Raw genomic sequence first — 25,136 nt, 5'->3', positions numbered from 1 at the left:
TAGCCATGCCTATCAACTTGAATCAGTGACCTAAAACCAATGGGCCGATTACTGTATCCCATTACCTTTTCCCTGAGCCCTCTAAGGTTTGACTTATCATTTAAACTCGCCCGGAGTATTGTGTTCAGTTCTGGGCACCACCTTTCAGGAAAGATGTGGGCAAATTGGAAAAAGTCCAGAGAAGAGCAACAAAAATGATTTAAAGGTCTAGAAAATGTGACCTATGAGGGAAGATTGGAAAAAAAATGGGGATGTTCAGTCTGGAGAAGAGAAGACTGAGAGAGGACATAACAGTTTTCAAGTACATAAAAGTTTGTGAGGAGGAGGGAGAAAATTGTTCTCCTTAACCTCTGAGGATAGGACAAGAAGCAATGGGCTTAAATTGTATAAAGGGCAATTAAGGTTGGACATTAGGAAAAACTTCCTAACTGTCAGGGTGGTTAAGCACTGGAATAAATTGCCCAGGGAGCTTGTGGAATCTCCACCATTGTCTAACCTGCTCTTGGAAAACCTCCAACCACCTGTCAGGGATGGTCTAGATAATACTTAGTCCTGCCATGAGTGCAGGGGACTGGACTAGATGACCTCTTGAGGCCCCTTCTAGTCCTATGATTATCATGACCAAGTTTCCCACTAAAATGTCTGGATTTATATCTTCATGGCCCAGATATATAAATCATGGCAAGGTGCTGATCCACTTTTACTGTACAATGCTAGCTTCCTCTGAAACAGGGTGGGCTACCAGCACAGGGCCCTGTAATAATAATCATTAAAAAATACAAAAATCAAGTCAACCTCAGTGTGACAAAACACTTATTCTGGCACCAGCTGTCACTTTCCCATATAGCCCGCCTCCACATTGGGTGGAGGGGGATTGTAGTAGGTTCTTCTGATTCTAATAACCCAAATTACCTTCTGTCTGGGAGGCTGCCAGAGCCCTGTGTGAAACTAGCAGATGTAAACATGTCATTAAAAGGCCCACAACGAGGCTGCACAGAAAACTGAAAAATATGTCCTTTAGAGACATCTTTACTTCTTCAGGCGCATCTTTCTTTTTTTCCACTCTCTGTCTGCATGGAAATGGGATTTTAAAAACACTACTTTGGAATCCAATCTCTTCCTGCTGCCTTATTTCCCACCTGAATGTTTATGACAACACCCTCATCTCCACTGCAACAAACTATCGGAAACAGAGGGTTTTGTCTTCAGGTCGGGTAGTAGTTGCAACAAATGAACCTGTGCCAACCAAACAGCATCTCCCCATACAAAATGTCTACTAAAAACAGAAGAGAAGAGACCTACAGAAAAGAGTCTGATACAATGCTCAGTCTGCTGCCATTGACTTTAGAAGGAGGTGAGTGAGGATGCTTGGCACGTCACAGGATCAGGCATTTAAAGCAGAATTGTCTTGCCAAAGTTTTCTGTGAGGTGTCAGTGTCTCTGGAAGTCTTCCCTCAGAATTCTTGCTTCAGGTCACAAAAACTAATGGCATAACTGGATGTGCCTGCTAAGAGCCAACAGGCCTGCTAAAGGGGTAGCTGGTATGGATGCTGGGATTCTGGATGTGGCAATTATGGGTACAATAAGGTCTATAATATGTTGTTTAAAAGGCCTCTGGGCATGACTCCTCTGAGCTGGCTTCTAATCCTACCGGCAGGTGTTGTGCTGTCACAGTAGCTGTGATGGGCAGGGGTAAGATAAGGAGAGAGACCCTGGAATAGCAGTCAAATCCAAAGGCTTGGATTCTGGTTGGTTACAACATAAGAGGCTGGACTGGTGCATCCCAGTCCATGTCAGTATAGTGTCTAACAAGAAGGAAAAGCAGGATTAAGGATGAGGTCAGTCGAAAGTAAATGATGACTAAGAGCTGCTTCTGCATTTCAGTTGTTTTTTTGTTGTTCTGAAAAGCCACTTTAAAAAAAAAGTATGTGAAAGCTCATTGCAGGATAATACTGGGCCAAATCTTTCCCTTGAAGTCAGTGGAGTTATATCAGAGATGAAGATGGTCCCTTTATGTACAAAGCTGTGATGAAATCCTGCAATGCTTCATTTGGATGATTCTAAAGAACTTGTCTGAGTCCTTTTGATTTTCACACTGTTGGGTAAAGGATAAACTTCTAAAAGCAGCTATAAGATCACACATGTGGACTGGGGTGAGCGGTATTGGAGAAGTAGCCATCTGAGAAATGGCCGAGCTATAGGAAGTAGGTGAGAGAGTGATCTTTCACTCCTTGTATCATAACTTGCATTCATCTCTTCTGATGGGAGAGAGTCCAAAATGGCATCAGATGTGCAGATTCCATAGCTATTCTCTAGCCATGCATCAGATGAGGTTAAGTAAACAACATACCAAGTAGAAATAACAATCCTTCCTTTGTGGCTGCCTGCTGATGGGAATGAGGAAAGGGAAATAGGGTGATAACTTCAAACATAATCATCTGTGGCCAAGGAAGAGGTGGGCTCTGGTATTAGTGGGTGGATGGCATCTGCGTGTGTTGGGGAGGAGAGACTCATTGCACCATAAGTGATTTTAGCTGTTAACATGTAGATTTAATAAGGGATCCAGTAAAAGACCTTCTGGTGCTGAATGAAAACAAGGAGCAATTAAGTAGCAAAGGGAGAAACTGAGAAATCCTGTGTCATGGTTCTTTCAGTGTGCTCTATCTGGTTTGAAAACAACCCATAACAAACATCTGCCTCCTCAGAGATAAAAAAACAAATCCTTCCCAATCATTTCAATAAACATTTGATCCTATTCCCTCCATGCATATTACTGGGAGTAGGTTTATATGCCTGATGATCAGACAGTTCTGCACATTCTATACTTTAAACACCATGTATCAAAAAGACACACAGGAAAAAAAAACGTATTGACAGAGCATAAGTTACTTGGGTGGAGACAATTTGATAGGCCTCCTAAACTGACTGCTGACTGGCATTTTGTGTGAGTTAACTCAGAGATATAAGTGAACATTACTGCTGCCTGATATTTACTGTATATTGGTTTTTAAATTACAGTACAACATTGATTCCTTGCTCTGAAAGTTCGGCCTGTACTTTCTCCCACCAGTCAGGTCAGCTGACTTATCTGTGCTAGAAGTGTTCAGTTTAAAAAAATAATAAAAAAATCCAGCATCTCTTGTGGAAGTGAAATCCTCCTTAGGACAGTTGGGTTTTGCAGGCTCCCTCTGACCCAAATATCCTGCACTTGTTGCTCCAAAAATCTCAGTGCTCGAGGGAAAAACCACTGTGATGTATGTAGGTATTTTATAATCTCACATGACCAAGTAGCAGCAGGAACCATGAGCACTTGTGTTTGCCTACACTTGTCAGGGACAATGCAACCTTTCCTTTTGGGTGCGAGGGGCCTTGCCACAGCAGCCAGATCTGTTGCGTCTCACCTCTAGGTTAGATTACTCCAGTGTTGCCATCTTCAGGATGGGCCTGATGACCACTCAGAAGCTTCAGCTACTGCAGAATGGGGCCATGGCGCTCTCTCAGAGGTGATTCCCCTTCTCTCTCTTCTCCACCCCCCTCCCCCAAGACCAGATTACACCTGTGCTCTGTAGTCTCTTGGATCCCATCCTGCAAAGTGCTGATTGCCTTCAAGTCAGTGGGAGTTGAAGGGGCTAGCATGTCTCAGGAGATACATGGCCTTTGTAATGAGCTACGAATGGGCCAGTAGGCACAGTGGAGCTGTGACGACATGAATGCTCTGGCAAAGAGAAGGCCAGATTGGTAGCTGGTCAGAAAAGCAGGAGGATCAGTCACAGGTTAGAGATGTGAAAGGGATTGGGGAAGGGACCAAGAAGGAAATTTGATAGGATGGGGGAAGAAAGTTAGTTATATGGCCCTTATTACCTTAGTCTGAGCACCTGGCTAAAATAAACAGGGGTGGCTCTAGGTGCCAGCAAAGCAAGCAGGTGCTTGGGGCAGCCCATTTGCAGGGGCGGTAGCTGGTAGGGATCCAGCCTGGGAGCTGAGAACTGACAGGGGGCCCTGGGAGCTGTAGTTCCTTGGTTAGCTCCCTGCCTATAGAGCCAGCCCTGGAGCAGGGAAAGAACTACATTTCCCAGCATTCCCTTGGCCGCTATCAACAGGAAAGGGAGGGGGAGGGAGTATGGTAGCTGAAACCTCATGCTGCAGCGTGCTGTGAATGGAGAGCTCACTGCTAGAGTGGGGTGGCACTGTGAATGGGGAACAAGTGTGCCCAACGAGTAGAAGGCTTTGGCTCAGATATCCCCTTCAGAAGACATCCCCAGACTGGATTAGGGATACTGGTGTGACCTCACCTTGCAGCCCCGAAAGAAGGAATTGGATGGACTAAATGGACAGTACCCCTCGCTATCTGAAGCCTAGCAAGGGAGGTATGTGGATCACACTAGAATTCAAAATGAAAAGTAAGGGAGGGGAGGCTCTACTGGACCTGGGCAGCTTTAGATACAGTACCAGGCACTTAGGAGGATTTCCACTTCTGAGCCATGGAAGCAGAAATTGACTTTTCCTTTCCAGATTTAGCTAATATTCAGAAAGGGAATTTAGCACCTGCCTTCCAGATTTGAACACCTCAAAATTCAGGAGTGCTCAAGCTCAATTTGGGCAGCTGTTACTTCATTTTTCCCAAATCAAATATACTGATCCACTGTAATTTGCTGTAGAAAAAGTAGGATAAAATTGAGCAAGAAATGCTTCCCAGTGGTTTTTAGGACTGGAATTGTTATTTTCAACAGCCATTGCCTTTTTTTTTGTTTTTGTTTTATTTGTTTAAAAGGAAGACAGTGATATTGCATTGGCAAATTCCCCATAGAAAGAAAGAGTGGAACAAAAGAATAATAAAGGCACCTCAACTTTTCCTCATTTATGGAGGACAGTCTTATAATATGCATCCAGATATCCTCCAGTCACACAAGCTGAAAATTGTTCCACTTTACTGCAGTTTTGTAACCATATGGGAACCAATCCTGTCTGTGTTCTGTGCACATCCAAAATTCCTGCTGATGACCTGCCCTGGGAGCGAGTTACCAGTGACCCAGGGCTACGGCGGAAGGAGGGTGCAGGTGTGGAGGGGGGGGCAGAGCCCAGGGCTGGGGCAGCAGGGGGTGTGTGGGTGGGGGGGCACTGGTGGAGGGGGAAAGGGGGAAGCCCAGGGCTGGGGCAGCACGGGGTGTGTGTGTGGCGGGGGAGAGCCCAGGGCTGGGGTGGCAGGGGGGGTGCAGGTGGGGGGGAGAGCCCAGGGTTGGGGATGGGGGCAGCCAAAAATTTTTTTGCTTGGGGTGGCAAAAAACCTAGAGCCGGCCCTGAAAATAAAGAAGGGCTTAGGACCTCACTTTTTTCAAGTGCACTGTTTTGTGTGTAGCTCATCCCTGCCTGAGCCATTGTGGGTTGTTTTATTTGTCACTTCTAATGGTTTAAGTTTGTTTACAAATATGACAAATGTATTCAAGCCCTTTGTGTGCTCTCCTTTATTTCCAGCCTTTCCATCTTTCCTTCACCTTTCTGAATCAGTAAGTGGAACAAATGGGCTTATTTATTTATTTTCCCTTCTCTGAACATAAAGGGTTTTTATCATCAGGACTCAGATTAGTCACCAGTTAATAATAACAATTAAAAAAAAAAAACCCTCAATCCCAGTAAAACCTGGTGCCAGGTTAAACATGACAGGCCCATCTATATACGGTATCTTGTGTCTATGCTTTTCCTAACAGAGTGGCATTGATAGGTTTATAAGTGCTAGCAATCAAATACCTTGAATATGTGCACACTGCACTTTTAAAAATATATACAGATAATCCTTCTCCTGTCTAATTCTGCAAATGGCATAACAAGGACCTATGAGTCTGACCGTGGAAACTGCCATACGATGCCCTTCCACTAATAGCCCAGGATCTCAAAAGATGAAATTCACAACAGTGCAGAGGGCCAGCATGAGTTGAAGGCACAGAACAGGTAGAAAACAGAGCTAAAGTGGTGCATAGGCCTCATTATGGCTTTCCGCACAATGGTCAATTTTATCCTCCCTCAGTTCCCTACTGCAAAATGAAACAGCGAAGGTAACAATTACTAGCTCAATTCTAAGACTTAAATAAATAACCCCCAAACCATTGTCACCCTAGTCAAAATGGCTGCTGCATTCATCCCAATGGTGCTCACTGGTCAGATCCTATCACATGACACATTCTGGATGTGTAACATGATGATTTTTTGTATTGCAGTTTGCACCTTAGTGATCTAGCTGATACTGGGGTGGAAGGGGGTGGCAATTGTGCTAGGCACTGTATGAACACCATTAGAGATGGGGCCTGAGCTGGGGTTGGTGGCAGAGCTGAGAACAGAACTCAGATCTCCCGAGTTCCAGTCCACTATTGTCTAGACCCCACTGTTTCTCTTGCCCTTATGGACTGAGATTTTAATTGATGCTTTTAATCTAACTTTGTTTGGGGAAAATATTTTTAATGCCATATGCTGCACTAGCATAGGACTGCAATGGGCATGTTGCTGGTCTAAAAATGAAATTTCATAAAAGTCGTTATATAAATCGTGAGGCTGTTTTTTAAAAAAACAACTTTAGTATGTGTAATAGGTCTGTCTATCTGCTTTTATTGACCTGTAATATTAAACCACCAGCGAACTCTTCTGCCAAGCTGTTCTTCCCAAACATGACTTGCATTGCCTGCTTAGGGAACAGTGAGCTTGTGGCCTTAAAAAGCTGTTTGATTGCCATGTTTCTGCAGCAAATTTAAATTCCTGGAAACTTAGGATCATCTCCAGAATCTCTTTCCTGAGTTACATTGCTTCCAGAAGGGACTCCGCAATGTGGAAGTCCAAAGTTGCACTGTTTTGTTTGCCGAATCTTTATTATGGGTTGTGATGTTAGAGAAGAAGAGAATACAGTGTGATTTTTTTGTTTGTTTTTGTTTGTTTCCTTATCTTCTAGATTCTGAGTTTGCAGAGCTGGCAATTTGGAAAAATAGCTTTTGACTCTTAAATTGAGTGCTGCTTTTATTTATTTGGTGTATGCAATCTGGTCAAGCCAAGAAGAGGGGGGAGAGGGAGAGTGCTGCTCTGGAAGAGTAAATATAGCATCACACAACATCCTCTTCAGAATCATTCCTCTGACTGTAATCACGCACTTTCATTTTTTTTAAATGAAACATGTTTAACATTCCTTAACTGCATAATAATATATCAATATGCAGAGGCGCTGGAACAATTTGTATAGTGGGGGTGCTGAGAGCCATTGAACCAAACTGTAAACTCTGTGTATAATGGAAACCACTTTAAGCCAGGGGGTGCTGCAGCACCCCTAGTTCCAGCACCTATGTCAATATTCTAGGGGTACACTTCTGGTGTCTGAGTGTTGCCATATTCTCAGTTGGAGCAAGAGAGAATTGTTCACCTTTTCTTCACAGGGTTCTTTGGACTCAGCAGCACTCCTGATGTGATAACCGTCTAACGTGAAAACAAACACGAGTGCATGTATAGTAAGTATCAAGCTGCGAAGTCATATTAGCATCACTGTTGATGTGTCGGTTAAGCAGGGAGAGACAAACGTTACATATAAGTATTTGAAGTCTGCGAACAGCAAAAAGACGACTACTTGTTTAGCACCGACCAAAGGTGGTATAACTAGGGTGAAAGTGTAAAATTTGTTAGTGCTGGTCATATAAGGCCTGATCTAAATCCCACTGAAGTCAATGGGAGTTTTTCCTTTGGATCAGGCCCATATTAGAACAAATAAATAGGGCTGCCAAGCGATTTAAAAAAAAAATTGATCAGGTTTAATTGTGCAGTTAATAACGCTGTTAAACAATAATTAGAATACCATTTATATAAATATTTTTGGATGTTTTCTCCATTTTCAAATATATTGATTTCAGTTACAACATAGAATACAAAGTATTTGGTGCTCACTTTATATTTATTTTTTATTTCAAATATTTGCACTGTAAAAATAAAAGATAGTATTTTTAATTCACCTAATACAAGTACTGTAGTGCAATCTCTTTAACTTGAAAGTTGAACTTACAAATTCAGAATTATGTACAAAAAAACTGCATTCAAAAATAAAACACTGTAAAACTTTAGTGCCTACAAGTCCACTCAGTCCTCCTTCTTGTTCAGCCAATCACTCAGACAAATGTTTGTTTACATTTGCAGGAGATAATGCTGCCCATTTCTTGTTTACAATGTCATCTGATGTATTCCCATTCATGCGTCAAGCACCATTCTAGAGGACATGCATCCACGCTGATGACAGGTTCTGCTTGATAATGATCCAAAGCAGTGCAGATCGACGCATGTTCATTTTAAGTATCAGGGGGTAGCCGTGTTAGTCTGTATCCACAAAAACAACAAGGAGTGAAGAAGTGAGGTTTTTTGTTTTTTTTTTTAAAACCCATGAAAGCTTATGCCCAAATAAATCTGTTTAGTCTTTAAGGTGCCACCAGACCCTTGTTGTTTTATGTTCATTTTAATCATCTGAGTCAGATGCTACCAGCAGAAGGTTAATTTATTTTATTTTTTATTTTTGGTGGTTCGGGTTCTGTAGTTTCCACATCTGAGTGTGGCCCTTTACAGACTTATGACAGCATGCTCCATACCTCATCCCTCTCAGATTTTGGAAGGCACTTCAGATTCTTAAACCTTGGGTCAAGTGCTGTAGCTACCTTTAGAAACCTCATAGGTACCTTTTATGTTTTGTCAAATCTGCAGTGAAAGTGTCCTTAAAATGGACAACATATGCTGGGTCATCATCCAAGACTGCTATAACATGAAATATATGGCAGAATGTGGGTAAAACAGAGCAGGGGACATACAATTCTCCCGCAAGGAGTTCAGTCACAAGTTTAATTAATGCATTATTTTTTTAATGAGCATCATCAGCATGGAAGCATGTGCTCTGGAATGGTGGCCGAAGCATGAAAGGGCATATGGATGTTTAGCGTATCTGGCATGTAAGCACCTGGCTTTTAGGTGACATTGTAATAAAGAAGTGGGCAGCATTATCTCTTGTAAATGTAAACAAACTTGTTTGTCTTAGCAATCAGCTGAACAAGAAGTAGGACTGAGTGGACTTGTAGGCTCTAAAGTTTTACATTTTTTTTTCAGAGCAGTTATATAACAAAATCGACATTTGTTAATTGTACTTTCACAATAGAGATTGCACTACAGTATTTGTATGAGGTGAATTGAAAACTAATTTTTATCATTTTACAGTGCAAACATTTGTAATAATAATAATATAAAGTGAGCACTTTACACTTTGTATTCTGTGTTGTAATGAGATTATTATATTTGGAAATGTAGAAAAACATCCAAAAATATTTAATAAATTTCAATTGGTATTCTATTGTTTAACAGTGCGATTAAAACTGCCATTAATCGTGATTAATTTAATTGTGATTTTTTTGAGTTAATTGCGTGAGTTAACTGCGATTAATCAACAGCCCTACAAATAAACAAAAACAAAAATTCATTAGTAATTAATGTTTGGTTCACTATGATTCATAGCCTTATTTTGTTTTTCATCCAGATGACTGAACTCCATTCACAAAAAATATTTGTGAATCCTAAAAGCTTTAAGAACTCGTGCCCAGTGATTTTTGGCTGATCACTTCCTTTTTTGTAGTTTTTCCCCTTTTCAAAGGCGTCAGCCATCCAGTCAGGAAGGAGAAACAATATACCTTGTGACTTAGGTGACCAATCACTCCATACAATGAAAAGCAAATAATGACTAGTGATATTAATACCCAGCTCTTGTATAACACTTTTTTCATTAGTAGCTCTCAAAACACTTAACAAAGGTTGTCCATACCATTGCCCCATGTTTGAATCATGCTGAAAATTCTCTCTAAACTATTTGAGAAATAATTATGACCAGCTGATATGTATGACTGAATCAGAATAGAATCACAAATCATTTTGCTATACAAATACAGTAAAGGCTAAATTAATAATTAATATTGATTGAGTTCAATGGCTTTGACTGGTACTAAACATTAAGCAAAGGGCTGTACATCAGGATACATACCTTAACAGTGAGATCTGTTAGACTGTGGAATAATCTCTAAAGGGAAGAGCTGGCAATGCCATCTTGTGGGATGTTTTCAGGTGGACAAAACACTTGAGAGATAAGGATGGTTTTGTGGCTAAGGCGTTTGTCTGGGTTTCCTGAAACACCACACCTGGGTTCATGGTCTGGTGTTGCAAAATGCTTCCTGTGTAGCTTAATTGCTGTGTGTCTCGGTTTCCCATCTGTCACTGGGGATAATTCTCACAACACTACAGTGAGGTAAAGAATTAATACGCCAATGTCTGCAAGGTGCTTGGATATTAATGAAGAGTTGTATAGAAATAGAATGTACTATAAGGAACTATTGTGTGCTGGCAGTTGGATGGACATAACTACCTAATGGAGCTGGTAAAACATTTTTTCAACCAAATAATTTTCCTGATGAAGTAGAGTGGTGGTTTTGTGTGTGTGTGTGTGTGTGTGTGTGTGTGTTTTAAGAATGTCAATTATACCTAACGCTTTTTTTTTTTTTTTTAATTGGAAAAGTTTGAAACAATGTTTTTTGTTTTGACTGAAAAATGTTTCCATATTTAAATGTTCTTGAACTTCTGTTCTTTGATGATTTTCACTATTTCAATTTTGGAACAAATGTTGAAATACTGGAATATCCCACAGGATTGACATTCTATTTTGGAACAGCACTACTAATAATCTAACATAGCCAAAACTCTTCCCCGAACTCCTGATGAAATTCAACCATGATCTGAACAGTCTCCACGCTGGTTTGGGGCATATCATAGTCATACAAAGAGATTCATTCTTTCTTTGAATGTATATTTTATTCTCTCTGTTGTTCGTCTTGCCCTAGTGAGTCTGTTCCCTGTGGATGGTTATGCACAGAGGAGATATAAAGTTTAACCAGTTCTCCAAGTTGTAAAAATACTGCTGAGGTTGCTTTACGGCTCACAGGGCTGCTGGTATGAGGGGAAATGGTAATGAAAGCTTTATACCCTAGCTGTGAGTTTGGGTCCCATCTGTCAAAGTAAGTGAGGCTGATGATGGTCATTCCTAACCCCTGGAGAGTCCTGCCTTTTGAAATCTAGCAGTACTGAGGTGGAGAGAATGATCAACAAGGAACTTCAAAGACCAGACTCGAGGCTTAACAGTTGGTGCCACTGTGTGAGTGGATACATACAGGAAGCGCAAACAAGGGATGACAGGTGGAGAAAATTCTTGAGGTGCAGGAAGAACTGCATATGGCAATTCAGCAGCCTCTGTATTAAAAAGGTTGTCTGGTGCATGGTGTGCATTATCCTGCACTTGAAATGGGAATATAAATCCCAAAGCGATCCCATTTTAAATGTACTAGGGACCATTTTTTATCAACCAAAAGAGGTGATTTCATCCCTCTCAACCAAGGAAAAGGAGAGCAATGACTTCTCCATCTGCTGTAAACTATACTGCCCAAGCCAAAATCATCTTAGCATGCCGGGCTTTTCTAGACTAGTGTTGAGATATGACACCAGTACCATATTACAGTAATAACGCTTCACGCTCCTGGTACATCTGCGAATCAAGGCTCTCAAAGTGCTTAGCAAATATTAATGAATTAATCCTCACTAAATCCTTTTTTTTTTGGTGGGGGGGAAGAGGATGAGATCACTGTTCCTATTTTAGGGGTGGGGAAATAGAGGCCCAGAAGTTAAGTACCTTCCCATACCGTATATATGGGGGAGCTGGTAATTAGGTCACCTGACAGAATTTTGGGTTTAGCCATGCTTCCTTCTCACTGCTGAACCTTAACACTCAGTGCTTTTGTTTCAGGCTGGCAAACTTGGGGCTTCTTTGGATGATCACGGCACACTTTTCCAAACTGGTAATTAGAAATTACCCCCAGTGCCTGCCATTTCTAACCCCCAAGAGCTGTATTTCAGTCACATTGGGCCTGAATCTATAAGCACTCCACATAGCCATAGAGTTTTATGGCAAGAAGGGACCACCAGATCATCTAGGAAGTCACAATGAAATCAGCTGGAACTCCACTCATGAAGCACTTGCAGAGTTTGGCTCTTTGCTAGCACCACAATACTATGCTCTAGCGCAAATGTCTGAGATTTACCACAACAGTCATGAGTTACAGCCCACAAATATGAATGCTATATAAATAGTATCACTTGCATCTGAAGAAGTGGGTATTCACCCACGAAAGCTCATGCTGCAAAACGTCTGTTAGTCTATAAGGTGCCACAGGATTCTTTGTTGCATATAAATAGTACACATTTGTGGGGAACCACAGCTAAAATCCTTGTCCCTCAACTTCCAGAACACAGGGTTCCATCAGTAGCAACAGTATCCCTTTTTTGTTTCTGTGGGCCAGTCACTAGGGGGCAATGTCATTCACTGATTGATGCAAACAAAGCCAGTATATTAGTATTTCATGAGGTGATACAGAAGAATGGGGGTGAAATAGCTTTATTTAGTCCGATCCTCTCAGTGCAGTCATATTATAAAAAACATTACACATGGTGATGAGCAACCTGTTTTAGATAAAATAAGACCCATTAAACCATGTTGTGTTTGTTAATCTTTAACTTTTTTTAAATCAATATCCTATTTTTGTGTGTGTATGTGCGTCTGTCTGTGGGATTTAGCCGAGATACGAGCTGGAAATGCTCAAACAGTACACTAATGGCTACTCCCAGGCTGTTTTTCTAACTAGCAGTACCAGAAATCTTGCAAAAGAGATTCCAATCCAGTTTTTTCAAGACCCTCTGTAGCCTGTATTACAGACAAAAAGGGGGGCAAATTCATTTCTGGTGCAACGCCATTGACATCAGTGGGTTACACCAGGAATGGATTTGGCCAAAGATGCTTAGAGTTCAGATAAGCATTGATTAGGAATTTAGACTTTTGGGTGCATCTCTGAACCAAAGTTCCAGAGTGCTAGATGTGCTTTGGCTCGTGATTGCAGATTCCCTTCAGCATTTGGATGAAAATCAAATTGTTTGATGTAACTCCTTGCTCACCACATGTGAATGAACCTGGGCGGGGAAGTGGAGAGATCATTTGGCACGGGGTGCTAAGGTGATGAGCATGGTAAAAAAGTGCACACACAGAGAGAGGGGTAGAAAATGGTGGTTTGGGTGTCATTTTCCCTAAATGAATTTTGCCACAGCTGTTTAACTTCAGTCTAAAGACAGCAAGTGGGCTCACCACAGACGAGGGGAGCGAAGGGTGAAAAAAGCATAAAGCGGAGAGAGACGGAGCGTTGAGGCACCAAAGAAAGTTAAGTGACTGTAGTGCTAATGATCTTGTTCAGGTCTATGAGCAGCTGTTGGTTTTTAGCTATCTTCCTCTTCAGTATGGAATGCTATTTGATGGTCTGACATCCAAGGGCAGGCAATTCCCAACTCTTCTTGTCCCCTCCCTCATGCTCTTTGAAGTGCATCTCTGACTATGCCAGTACTTTACTTTTGGAATATTGTGGTTAGTATTAGTGATACATTTTATGTCTCACTTCACTGAGTGTCACACTATAGGAATATCATGTGGGGAAAGCATCAGTTTTCAGAGACTACCCATGTGAAACAAGCTGTGACCAAAGCAAGCTGGACAGGAAGGACACTAGTATGTTAAAACAATAACCCACACTGTTCTGAAACCCAAATATCATGGAGTTTTGGGCTGCTATTTTATTCTTTCCAGCCCAACCTTATACCTCTGTCTGGCCATCCAGTAGTGTTTTTTCTAACTTCCACGGTCTCTAAGGAGGAAGGGGAGGTGGTGAAAATCAGCAAGATACATTTTAAGCTGAAAATCAGAAGAAAACCCTTCCCAGATCAAAGTCTATTAGGCTGTGGAATAGCCTAAAGAAAAGTGGTGGGAGCCCCATCATCTGAGTCACTTTAAAACATCATTACATATTGTACTTGACAACATACTATAGGACACCCTCTTGCACTGGAAGAGAGGTGATATGTCAGTCTGAAGCCATAGTTTGGTTAGGTTATGTTACCTCAATCCTCTTGCTTAAGACTCTGCTAAAATTGCTGCATTCAGTCTTTGCAGGTTGTCTGCCATTGCTTGTAAGGCGCTGGGAATTCAGCGCAGATAGGGGGACCAGGATATTTGAGTGGATCTCTTGCTATATTGGCTCATCAGTAGAACTGAGTGAATAACTAACTGATGTTTTTCAGTTTGGCGGTCAAATGGAAATGTGGGGTGGAGGAAGTTTTGTTTTAAAAAAGTGTCAGTTTGGATTCTTGCCAAAATGAAGAAAAAAAATATCTCCGATAAAGGGATTTGGAATTCTACAAAATGTTTACTCTAACCCAAAACCTTTTTTTTTTGTTTTAATTTCATTATGGCTGAGTGTTTGATTTTTTACCTTTTAGAAATTTAGCTAGATTTGTTTATTTTTTAAATCAAAAAAATCATCTAAATGATGAGAAAAATCCATTTTGACTTTCCATTTTTTAAAAATTCAGACCCAAAATTCAACCCAAATTCACAAACAGCTTTGGTCTGAAATTGCATTTTATGGTGAATTTATTATTTAACCAAACATTTCACCCAGCTTTGCTGAAGAGCAAAATTTTACCAGCAGTAAGGAGGAAAATTTGCACTTTAAACATTTCCTCAAATTGGAAAAGGTGGCCAGCGCTGCGATTAACTGGTCAATTTGAAAAAGCTATGCTGTTAAAGAGGTACTTTAGAATTGAAACTTGCTTCAGAGCAAGTGTTTTGAGTGACCAGGGAGACTGAAGTGTTCTCCAGGATACTTCAATCTCCCTCACTCAATAACAGATCTAACAGTGGGAATTCAACAAAAAAACTTCAAAAACCAGACTCCAATGTGAAACTGCAGAACTGGAATTAATTTGCAAACTGGACGCCATCAAATTAGGCTTGAATAAAGACTGGGAGTGGTTGGGTCATTACAAAACTTAAACCTAATTTTCCCCCTATTGTTACTCACACCACCTTGTCAACTGTTTGAAATAGGCCACTCTCATTACCACTATAGAAGTTATTTTCCTCCCTTGGAATCCTATTCTTAATTGAATTGTCTCGTTAGACTGACCTCACACTTGGTAAGGCAACTCCCATCTTTTCATATACTTATATCTGCTCCTGTATTTTCCACTCCATGCATCTGATGTAGTGGGTTCTAGCCCATGAAAGCTTATGCCCAAATAAATTTGTTAGTCTGTAAGGTGTCACAAGGACTCCTTGTTGTTTTTGCTGATACAGACTAACACGGCTACCACTCTGAAACCTGTTCAGTGTTACACTCCTGTGTCAGGGGGATAACATACATTCTCCTGTTTGGCAGACCAGCTCAATGGCCAAATTTGGAAGGTCGAAGGAGAGACAATTCTGGGTACAGCCAGGCCAAAAATTATTTGTCAAAATTGTTCATTAAATTAACTTGAGGGAAAACAGGAAATTTTTAGGGACAACTTGCAATCAGGAAAACAGGTGAAGTTCATCTAATTACATGCTACAAATTAGTTGCTTATCTCTTTCCTGCATACGTGCTCACAAGTACACTTTCTATACAAAGGAAAAAAGTTTAAGTCCCTGAGCTAAATTCCACCTTCTGATACAAGTGCACAACTTCCCTTAACTGCAGCAGCAACACAATCCAATTTCCAAATCGCAGGCATTAGTGGCCAGTTCAGATTTTCAAGCATTCATCTGTATTGTGAGGATTAGAATCCAGCCCCTAGTGATGTGGAGTGTATACCAGCCTCAGTTACCCAAAACAGGGTCTTGTCCCTTAATGTCTATTAGTTGCATTAATAATTCACTTAATTACACAAATATATTGAGTGTGTGTCCCTCTGACATTCAGGTAAACAAAGTTGCAGCCCATGGAAAAATTCCTATTTCTGACCCCTCTGCTCTGAATTTCCTGGTCTCATATTAACTTGTTTTTTTGATATATATTTTTTAAAGCTGCTAATAACTATAGTAAAGATGAGAAGCAACTATAAATCTTCTAAGACAATCATTGTGATTAGTATATGCAGTCCATAAGAGAAACAAGTACAGTAGTGGTCATAAAATATAGAAGGTTTACCCTTGATGCCATCCATAAAAGCCAGTGATTTGTGAATCCCTGGGGTCTGTTACATCATTCATTCATTCATGACTTTATTTAGTTTCCTGTGTGGCTTAACTAGACTGGTGGAAGGGAAGTAGTTTTGGTGAGTAATTGGCAATTCACAGTGTAATCATTAGTGCTGTAATTAGTCATACAAACTAGAGATGGAAAAGTCCCATTGTGTTATCCGGTCGATCTCCCTGGGCCAATACAGGAGTGAAACTGGCAGCATGCTTTCTGGTTTTCTTTCCAGTCTAGTTTTAAAAATCTTTCCAGTAAGGATTTTTGGGGGGAGAGGGGGGATTTTTTTTTTAAAGTTACAATATCTAGCCAGTGTCACTAGGTAGAAAGAGCACTGGGACTCAGACTGATTTCTATTCCCGGCTCTGCCACTGGCCTACTCACTGACCATGGGCAAGTGGTTTCCTCTCCCTGTGCCTCAGTTAGTTTCCTGCTGTGTTCTGTACTTTAGGTTGTAAACGTTTTAGGGCAGGAATATTTCATTAGTCTGCGAAGTGCCATATGCACCTTTTGAGTTGCGATATGCAAGTAATACCGCACAGGTGGAGCAGACTGTTAACTAGTGACAGCAAAATGACTAGTTGCGCTGGGTGACTGTCCTATACTTTTTCCAGTTTGCCCAGGGCAGCCCATTGGGGCACTGAAGGCACCAAGGCTTGACTTCAGTGCCCATGTTGACGCTGACTCTGCTGGTTTGACTCAGAATATCATGGGGGCTGCCCCAGGTGGGTTTTGGCTCCACTCAGAGCTGGACACATTTTGCATCTGGTGTTTAGAATGGGGCTGCATTGGGGAAGCAGTGGTCACTACTTGTTTCTGGGCATGAAGCAGAAACCACTTTCAGTGGCACTGGTCAGTAATCTCCTGGCAGTGGCTAAGAGTGCAATACCAATGCTAATTTGACTAGCTCTGTCAGCATCATTGATCATGAGAGGTTATTGGCATTAACATGCTCTCCGGCTGGAGTGGATAATTAGCCCTTATGTGGCTTCACTCCTGTTTAGATGGAAGTTATACTCCATAGCTGCTGTTAGTTACTGTTTCTCTATAAACTCCTAATTTACTTACCAACCTGGGCCTGCTTCTAAGTACCTAAATCCCTTTGGAAAAAGAGGCTTAGGCTTGTAAATTGGTTACACATTGCGACACTGAGCACAGCAATGGCTAAATTACGTTTACAAATCTGGGTCAAAGTACTTTGTTTCTTGAGCAACTTCCACCCAAGGATCTCAAAGTACTTTACAAACATTAATGAATTCAGCCTTTCAACTTCCAGGGCAGGGGGTAGTACGACTGATTAAGATGAATGGCAAAGTGACTTGCCTCAGGTCACTCAGAAAATCTGGCAAAGTTGTGAATGGATAACAGGTTTCCTGACCTCCAGCCTTGTGCCTTAACTATAACCTTCCTTCCTTTTGCCTTCCTGTTATGAGACTCGCATGTAAATAAGAGATGAAAATAATAGTAGACATATATTTACCCATGATCCAGAATGGTTCTGATGTACTCAGATATGAAAATGCTGTTTCATTAGGCTGCTTCTCTTCCCAGGAATTCCATGGATAAGTCTCTCTCGTTAGGTTTTCATAGCTCTTCAGCTGTTGTTTATCTATTGTACAAAACCAAGGAAAGACTGGGTCATGCTATGTGCACTCCCAGGGTCCAAGAGGGAATTTCTTAGCCTGTGTTTTGTAATGTCTTCTGGCTGACTTGAAGGTCTCTGAAATAAATGAAGCATGCACACAGGGGAGCCTGCCTGCTATGAGACACATGATGTTAACCATCACATCTTGACCTTGAGCATGTGCATGTTAGAAGGATTGGCTCTGCTGCCCTTTCTTTCCTTGGGGCACCGAGTGTCACCTCTAACGCTCTTGATGTATCTCCAATCAAGACGGGGGGGGGGGGGGGCTTGTTTTAGGCTCCTTTGTAATCAGGTGTCAAAAACCCCAAGCTGCCCCCTAGGAGCAGACTGTGTCAATTATCTTATTAATAGGGCTATTTGAAGAAGTGTTGATGCCTCCCAGAAAACGTGGAGACAGAGTTCTACTTAGAGACAAATGTGCTGAGGCACCTGGCATGGTTTTCTCTTGGTTTTCCTGAAAAATCCAGGGGACAAAACCACAAGGTTTAGGCTGAACATCAGGAAAGGTTTTTCTCACTGAGATTTATTAGGCTGGGGATAGTCTCCCAAAGGAGCTGGTGGAAATCCCAATGGTTGGACTTTCAAAGCAGACTGGTAAAGAAATCATTAGAAAATGTACCTCAGGGGAAAAAAATTGCATTAGTAGAGACTGGGGAAATGGACTAGATGGCCTGATAGGGCTCTCTTTTTATATCTAGCATCTACAGATGTTTGCATAGAAACAGGAGCATTGTTAATTAGCAGTTCACCGGCTTCCTATGCTTATACCATATTAGGAATTGGAAAATCCCAGTTATTGCGTTATGCCACCTGCTGAAGAAAGGAGGCATTACAGGGATGCAACAGGAAAAGTCTGAGAGACCCAGTAGACTCAGGAAGCAGCTATCCCTTTGCTAACACCCATGAGCATTTCTGGCCTGGTTTCAAGGCACTTGTATCTTAACCCAAATATCATTCAGCGCACTGTGTGATGTTCCACGTCATGACACAACATGATGACCTCATGGGTAGTGGTGTACTTGTACCCATGGGGTGATATCCTGGCCCCATGGAAGCTGATGGGAGCAGTGCCAGGGACTTCAGTAGGGGCCAAGATTTCACCCATATTGCTTAGATACAGCATTGTCTTTGGCTGCAAGGTTTGATCAGCTTTATTGTTAGTTGAAGTCATCATCAGTATCGTAATAGGAATAGACAAAGGGGTTTAGAAATAACTGATTCAAAGCAAACTCTGAGATCACAAGTAAAGGATTATGATTTCAAGAGCAAGTAAGCTCCAAAGCAAGAAAGTGTGCCAATGGGAGTTGCTTTGGGGGATAGCTAGAAGGCCCTAGAGCATACGTGCATGCTGCTGGACTAATGGAAATGTTTGGAGGGCAATCCTGAGGCATGCATTTTTTTTCCAGAGCTGTAGAGCATCTTGACCTCCATTTAAAGTCCATGGAAGGTACAGGAGCAGCATGGCTGAAAATCAGGCCCAGTTTGTGGGCAATTCCTGTAATCAAAAGTCTTTTTTTTAGCTGCAGAATGCTGTTGCTGTTCTCACTATCGATTATAATGCAAAGATCTTTCTGTCTGAGTCAGAAAATGTGACACAACTAAATTTACTCCTAAATACCATGGTTTTATTTCAAAGTTCTCCAAGCAGTATCAGTGGTGCTTTAAGGAATATTTTCAAAGCTTACAACTTCTGCTAATGAGGTGGTGGTGATATTGCTTCAATTATGTGCTGTAGGGGAAGAAGGAGACGTTAACTGTCATTCAGTTTTAAAATTATAGCAATCATTTTAAAAGTAGCTGCCCTCCCTTTGTCTTTAAGTGAAATCATCCCATCTCGATGGCATTGGCTTGGCAAATAACAGCTGGGAATGGCCGCTCCTTGCAATGATAGCTTCCTTCATGGGAGCGATATGAAGAGCTTCATCTCGTAATATGCAAATCAGGCTAGCTTAATTCACCTGACTTGCATTGCTTGGCTCTTGCTTTCCATCATTGTCTGTCATGAATGATTAGGAGATGCAAAAGAGCAGCCTTATGCCTTTTGTGGGGGCTCTTTCTAGAGAGCCAGCACTGACGAGACCTGTCTGTGTGAGATTTCTGTCTCACTAAATGGAGAGAGGGGAAAAAGATGCATCTCATCCCTAAGACTAAGTTTTTGAACAATTCATACCTGAGTAATTATAAATTACTTTCAGCAAGACTGTGTACCCCTCCGAAGCACAACTTCACTGGAGCTACCCTGCTGCACTGAGGAGAAGCAAACTGCTACCGCTCTTCGTAGGGTGCAGCATGCTCCCGCACGTGTGTCCAGCCAGCTCTGCTGGCTAGCACGTGGGGATAAGAGGGATGGAGCTACTCCCCAACCTGCTCTTTGCCCACTTTCTCCCTTGTGGGTGGCGCATCAGTCATGTAGCCCCTGCTCTACTTCTAGAACATAAGACCTTACACTCAGGCCTTATAAAATCATGAGTTTGGCTTAAAAAGCATAAGATTGTTTTTTGCACAATAATACATTTTAGGCTTATTTTATTAGGTTTCTGAGCCTTTAGGGTGCACATGGATCATGTTTTTAAATTTTTCTCCTGTAATGAAACGCTAACCTGTATAATACTGCTCAGCTACTAGGTGGTGCTGTGTGTAACATATCCTAGTTAAACGAACCTTAGTCATAGCTAGCGGAGCATTTAAAAGATCTTATGATGATCACATCTGGTATCGGCAATCTCTGTGACCAGTCCATGTCTGGTAAAGAAGAACATGACATCCCCTGAACCATGAGGGCTAAAGGCTTACTTAAAAAAAATATATCTGAGATTCTCTCCTATTGCACAAATCCAGGAACTGTGGCTTTACGGAAAAAAACTAAATATCATGAGACTCACAATAAAAACATGAGTTGACAACACTGAATCTTTGTTGCCTCCAGTCCCTCTGCACCCATGCTGGTGGTAATTGGAAACAAGCCAGAAAATATTGGCATTTTTAAATTTTTGCTCTATTTAAAAATCAGATAAACATTTTCTGTGTTTTATTAGCACAGAGCAAATCGGAATGCGGGTTAAGTTGAATAAGTGAAACTTTATTAAACCCTGGGCACTGCTCTAACTCTGTGGTGGAGTTACTTCCAGCCTAATTCCACTGCTTGTGTTTCCCTGCTTTCATGTCAATAACAGCCCCTCCAGGGAGCATGGGCCCTCTGATTCCAGTTCCACTCATCATGCTACATCTTCCCTGTTTCAATACAAATATTAAAAACAAATAATATAATGCCTTCACCCCATGTCCCTTGGGCCAGAGGTTGCTAGCATATAGCTGAGTTGGAGTCCCATCTTTACCATAGACTCCTCCGGTCTTTAGGGTACTTAGGTCACTCATGGTGTAGTTGCCTGTTAAGACCAATCTCCAAGTCTAGCAAGTCCTGTCTCTCTGTGGAGTCTCCTCCTTCCCTGTGGGATTAGCCTCAGGATGGTTCCTTGTCTCTCACTATCCATTAACAGTGTGTGTGGTAGAGCCAGGAAGTGAAACTGACCAGTGTAGTTTTGCTGATCAAATTGACCAAAGGTAAATAAGCAGCATAAATGGTGAAAAGTACAAAATGTTAAAATCCTTTCACTTTTCATCATTTAAAATGTTGCTTTTACTAACACAGGTCTAAATTTGGGGACAGATGATTTATCTTGGCACTGTTCCATTAAATTATCCTGTTTCTACATATTTTCTTCTAAGAAAAATGTTTGGGGTGGAAGGAGGGAACCTAAGAGTCTCCTTCCTCCCCCACCCCAATTCCCTCAAGTTTTGAAAATAACATTAGTAGTAAAGGCTTTAGAAACATGCAAGAGTTCAAAACCCATAAGTCTCTCAGGGGTTGTCCTTGAAACCTCTGGTTGCTCTGATTCTTATCAGCAGTCCTCTTCCAAGTTGCTTATAAAAATCTGGCTATTTCGGAGAAGCCAGCTTTTCAGATTAAACAATATTTCTTATTCGTTTCAAGTTCCAAAGTCTTTCAAAGCCCAGCAATGATGGATGATAAAAAAATAAAAACATTATTTAATTTTTAAAATCTGGCTTCCCTGAGATTCAGCTGTTTCAGAGAGGGACTTAGTTGGCATTAACACTGCCAACATCATGAGAAGAGGTGATGAATATTGGGTGGCGGTGGGGAAACCTATTCAGAGAGATTTCAGTAAACTAGAAACCAAATTTCAAACGACTGGGATCACATTCCTTTTGTCTTCATTTTTCACATGCACAAGAGCAAGCAATGTTTAATTCATATAAATGTTCAGATACCACTAATTTTGTGACCATAGATGGTGATAATTTACAGTCAGATTTTCAAATAACCCTCTATTTTGGTACTTAAAATCTGTGGGAGCTGAGCTCCTAATGACCAGTTGTCCTTCTGAGAAAGCATCCTTAAAGTGGGACTTTCAAAAGTGGTCTAATTCTGTTCCAATTGAAGTCAGTGGTAAATAGTCCCATTTGACTTCAACTGGGAGTATTTTGGTTGATTGTATGCATTTTCCCCTTGTCTCTCTCCCCCCCACACCTCACAAAACAGTTGGTTTTATTGTTTGAGACTTAGAAATAGATTGGTGCCTAACTGATTCACTCCCTAGGCCAGACGGCATTTTGTATTGTATCCATCTGTAATATGACACTACCTCTTCCCAATTTGATTAAGTTCCTCGGCTTTTCTGTATGCCAGTTTAAAAGTTTCCTTTGCTTAATGCCTTTTATTTTCCAGCAGGCAGTTTTTTTGCCATTGTCATCAGAGACAATGAACAGACAGAGGTTGGTTTGGGTTTTTTTGTTTTGTTTGGTTTGGGTTTCCCCCCCCACCCCCTCATGCTATGAAGGAGTTTTCTGATGAGCCTAGAGACCAGCTCCTCACATGTCAGATGTTATCTGGTTCTGTTACTGTAAACTGAATATCTGTGTGTTTAACTATAACACACCATTATGAATCTCTTCATGTTTGTTTATTTGGTTTGGGTCCCCCCCCACCACCCCCGGCCTCTCCTAGAGGGTATGTAGAGATTGACTCCTGTGGTAAATAGACTAATACAGAATTCTATATTTTTCTTCATTTTGATTAATAAAATATGGATTTGGGTTTCCTTAGCTATCGAATGGATTCTGATAATGACACAAACTTGTACATGTCTGCTACAGAGTTCCTAACATTCAATAAATACACCCTTGGTAATTGGTATTTATTCACTTGTTGTTCACCATCTTAATAAATCTCCATGAAATGAGTGGCTAAGTGCAATGAAAGCACTACCTGATTGGTTTAATATGGGAGGCTGTTGGTACATAACTCAAGGAGGTTGTGACCCTCCTGCACTCAAGTTAGTTTGGTCTGGAATTCCTTGCGTTTCTGATGTTGGCATCAATCCTTCCAGGAATATTTAAAAAGGGTTCACAGCTAAGGAGTAAACCAAAGTAGCAGAAAAAAATCTCAAATTATAGTGGTTGGCAATCTACTAAACTACTGAAATATAATCGCTTGATTTATGAGGCCTAATTTGTTGTTTCACTAAGCAGCCCTGTACTTGGTGGTATTTCAACTACAAGAGATGTTGTATAAAATAACAGTGATGCACCCTGCCTCCCTCTGTATTACTTGGTGTTTACTGCTATTAAAAGTGGATTTTGTTTATTCCTCTGAAGATTTCAAGTGAAAAGAGAGATCTCCACCTTGGTGCAGATCCATCTGGAGGTATGAAGTCTTCTTCTCCTAAACAAGAGAAAATGGATACAGGTTGCATGAGAAAAGGAAACTTGCTAGGTTCTCCTGTGGTCAGTCCTCATTGGTATTCTTTAGTCTTCACTTCATTCATCACAGAACATGATGATTCCTTGTGGCAATGTTTGTAGTCTGCTCCCAACGCCAGGATCTTTACACGATGCCCCTTCTAATGATTAAGAAACCTACAGATTCATGTCAGAAAGTCAAGGAGAGGCCAGGAAAGCTGTCAGATTCATGATTAGTAGTAACTTTAGGAAAGCATCCACTCTACAGGAAAGAACAATGTTACCTGACTCTAACACAGTTAGAAGTATTGAACTATCCACAGTAATTTACAAAATCCTCCCCCCACAAGCAGACTTTCTGAATTATTGTTCTGTCCACAGGATGAAATTGCCTTTTATTCTGTCTCAGTTCTCATATCCAAGGCCATTCTTTCTTCTCATCAAACTTTCTGGCCATCAGTGATCCCTATTTAGATGTTGTCTAGATTAGGAAAAGAGGTTGAGTTCAAGTTAGGGCTTTTGACTCCCCTCCCACCCAATCTAGACACATCCTCACTGTAGGTGCAATTCACCCTGGTGCAAAGGGACGTGAGGCTTATGCACCACTTCAGTCCCATATAACCTCTCAAACTAGAGCTTAAATGGGGTTTAATTTGTGCACAGACCTCAAGTTCCCCCTTTGCACAGAGGTGATTTCAAATGCCATGAATTTGAAACTGAATAATTTATTTTTCCTTGTTTATTACTATTACAATTAACCCAACCAAAAATTAAACACCAAGCTCTCACGTAGCACCTTTCATCTGTTGATCTCAAACTGCTTCTCAAAGGAGGGTAAATATTAAAGCTGGGTGTGGGGAGGAATCAGACAATTAGTTTATTTGCTTAAAAATGCACTTGGAACTATTCATGAATTTGACCCAATTTGTTTAGGCTAGGGGGAGAAAAATTTAGGGCCAGCTTCAGAAAACTGTCATTCTCAGTTTCTCTGACCCAATGAATATTTATGAATTGATGCAAAATGGAGCAGCTTCAATAGGAGAGACTCCAAACAACCCGTCCCAGCATAACCCTAATCTACATCCCTAATCTACATCCAGAGTTGGAGCCTATGTCTGAAATGAGCCTTTTCTGAACTTCAAATATTTCAGAAGTATTTTCTTCATTATCTCTAGTTTTCAAAAGCTGCTACACATCCTGCTTGCAGATCAGACCCAAAAGGCAGGTACTGACATTCCATGAAGCGGGTTCTTCTCTGGGTATCTTAAGCAAGACTAGAAGCAAATACCAAAAATGACACTGTAATTGGAATTTGCACCCTGCAGGAAATTTCACATCTGACTTTTTTTTTCCATTCAGAATTGGAACAATATGTGAAAAATGTGAAATTTTCCGTGGAACAGAAATGTTAGGAAAATTTCATTTGGGAAGAACCAAAACAAAAGCTTGCTCTTTTTAAAATTCAGAATAGGGATTCAGCTAGCTGATCCAAGCAGCCTGGGCAGCCCATCCTCTGGCCAGCTAGGGAGCTGGCTATGTGGGGAGTTGGGTAGCCTGGGAGAGCTTTCCTGCTTTGGGTCAAAACGTTT

General features: G+C 41.2%; 1 protein-coding gene across 6 annotated transcripts in view; it reads left to right on the top strand.

Moving 5' to 3' along the window:
* The window catches only part of LRFN2 (leucine rich repeat and fibronectin type III domain containing 2), a 301,315-nt gene that overhangs the window by 88,104 nt on the left and 188,075 nt on the right, over window positions 1–25,136 (top strand). Inside the window, exon 2 of one of the 6 annotated variants that reach the window (XM_045008640.1) lies at window positions 7,410–7,481. The exons of 4 other annotated variants lie outside the window; for them this stretch is intronic. The gene's annotated coding sequence lies outside the window, so the exon portion shown is untranslated. Of the gene's footprint in view, window positions 1–7,409; window positions 7,482–23,492; window positions 23,513–25,136 lie in introns of those variants that run through there. One more of the 6 variants, XM_045008642.1, reaches the window with a different exon arrangement.

This window comes from Mauremys mutica, chromosome 3, assembly GCF_020497125.1.
Source record: "Mauremys mutica isolate MM-2020 ecotype Southern chromosome 3, ASM2049712v1, whole genome shotgun sequence".
Classification (NCBI taxonomy): Eukaryota; Metazoa; Chordata; order Testudines; family Geoemydidae; genus Mauremys; species Mauremys mutica.
Note: the sequence above shows the minus strand (reverse complement) of the source record. Positions and strands in the feature narration are given on the sequence as shown.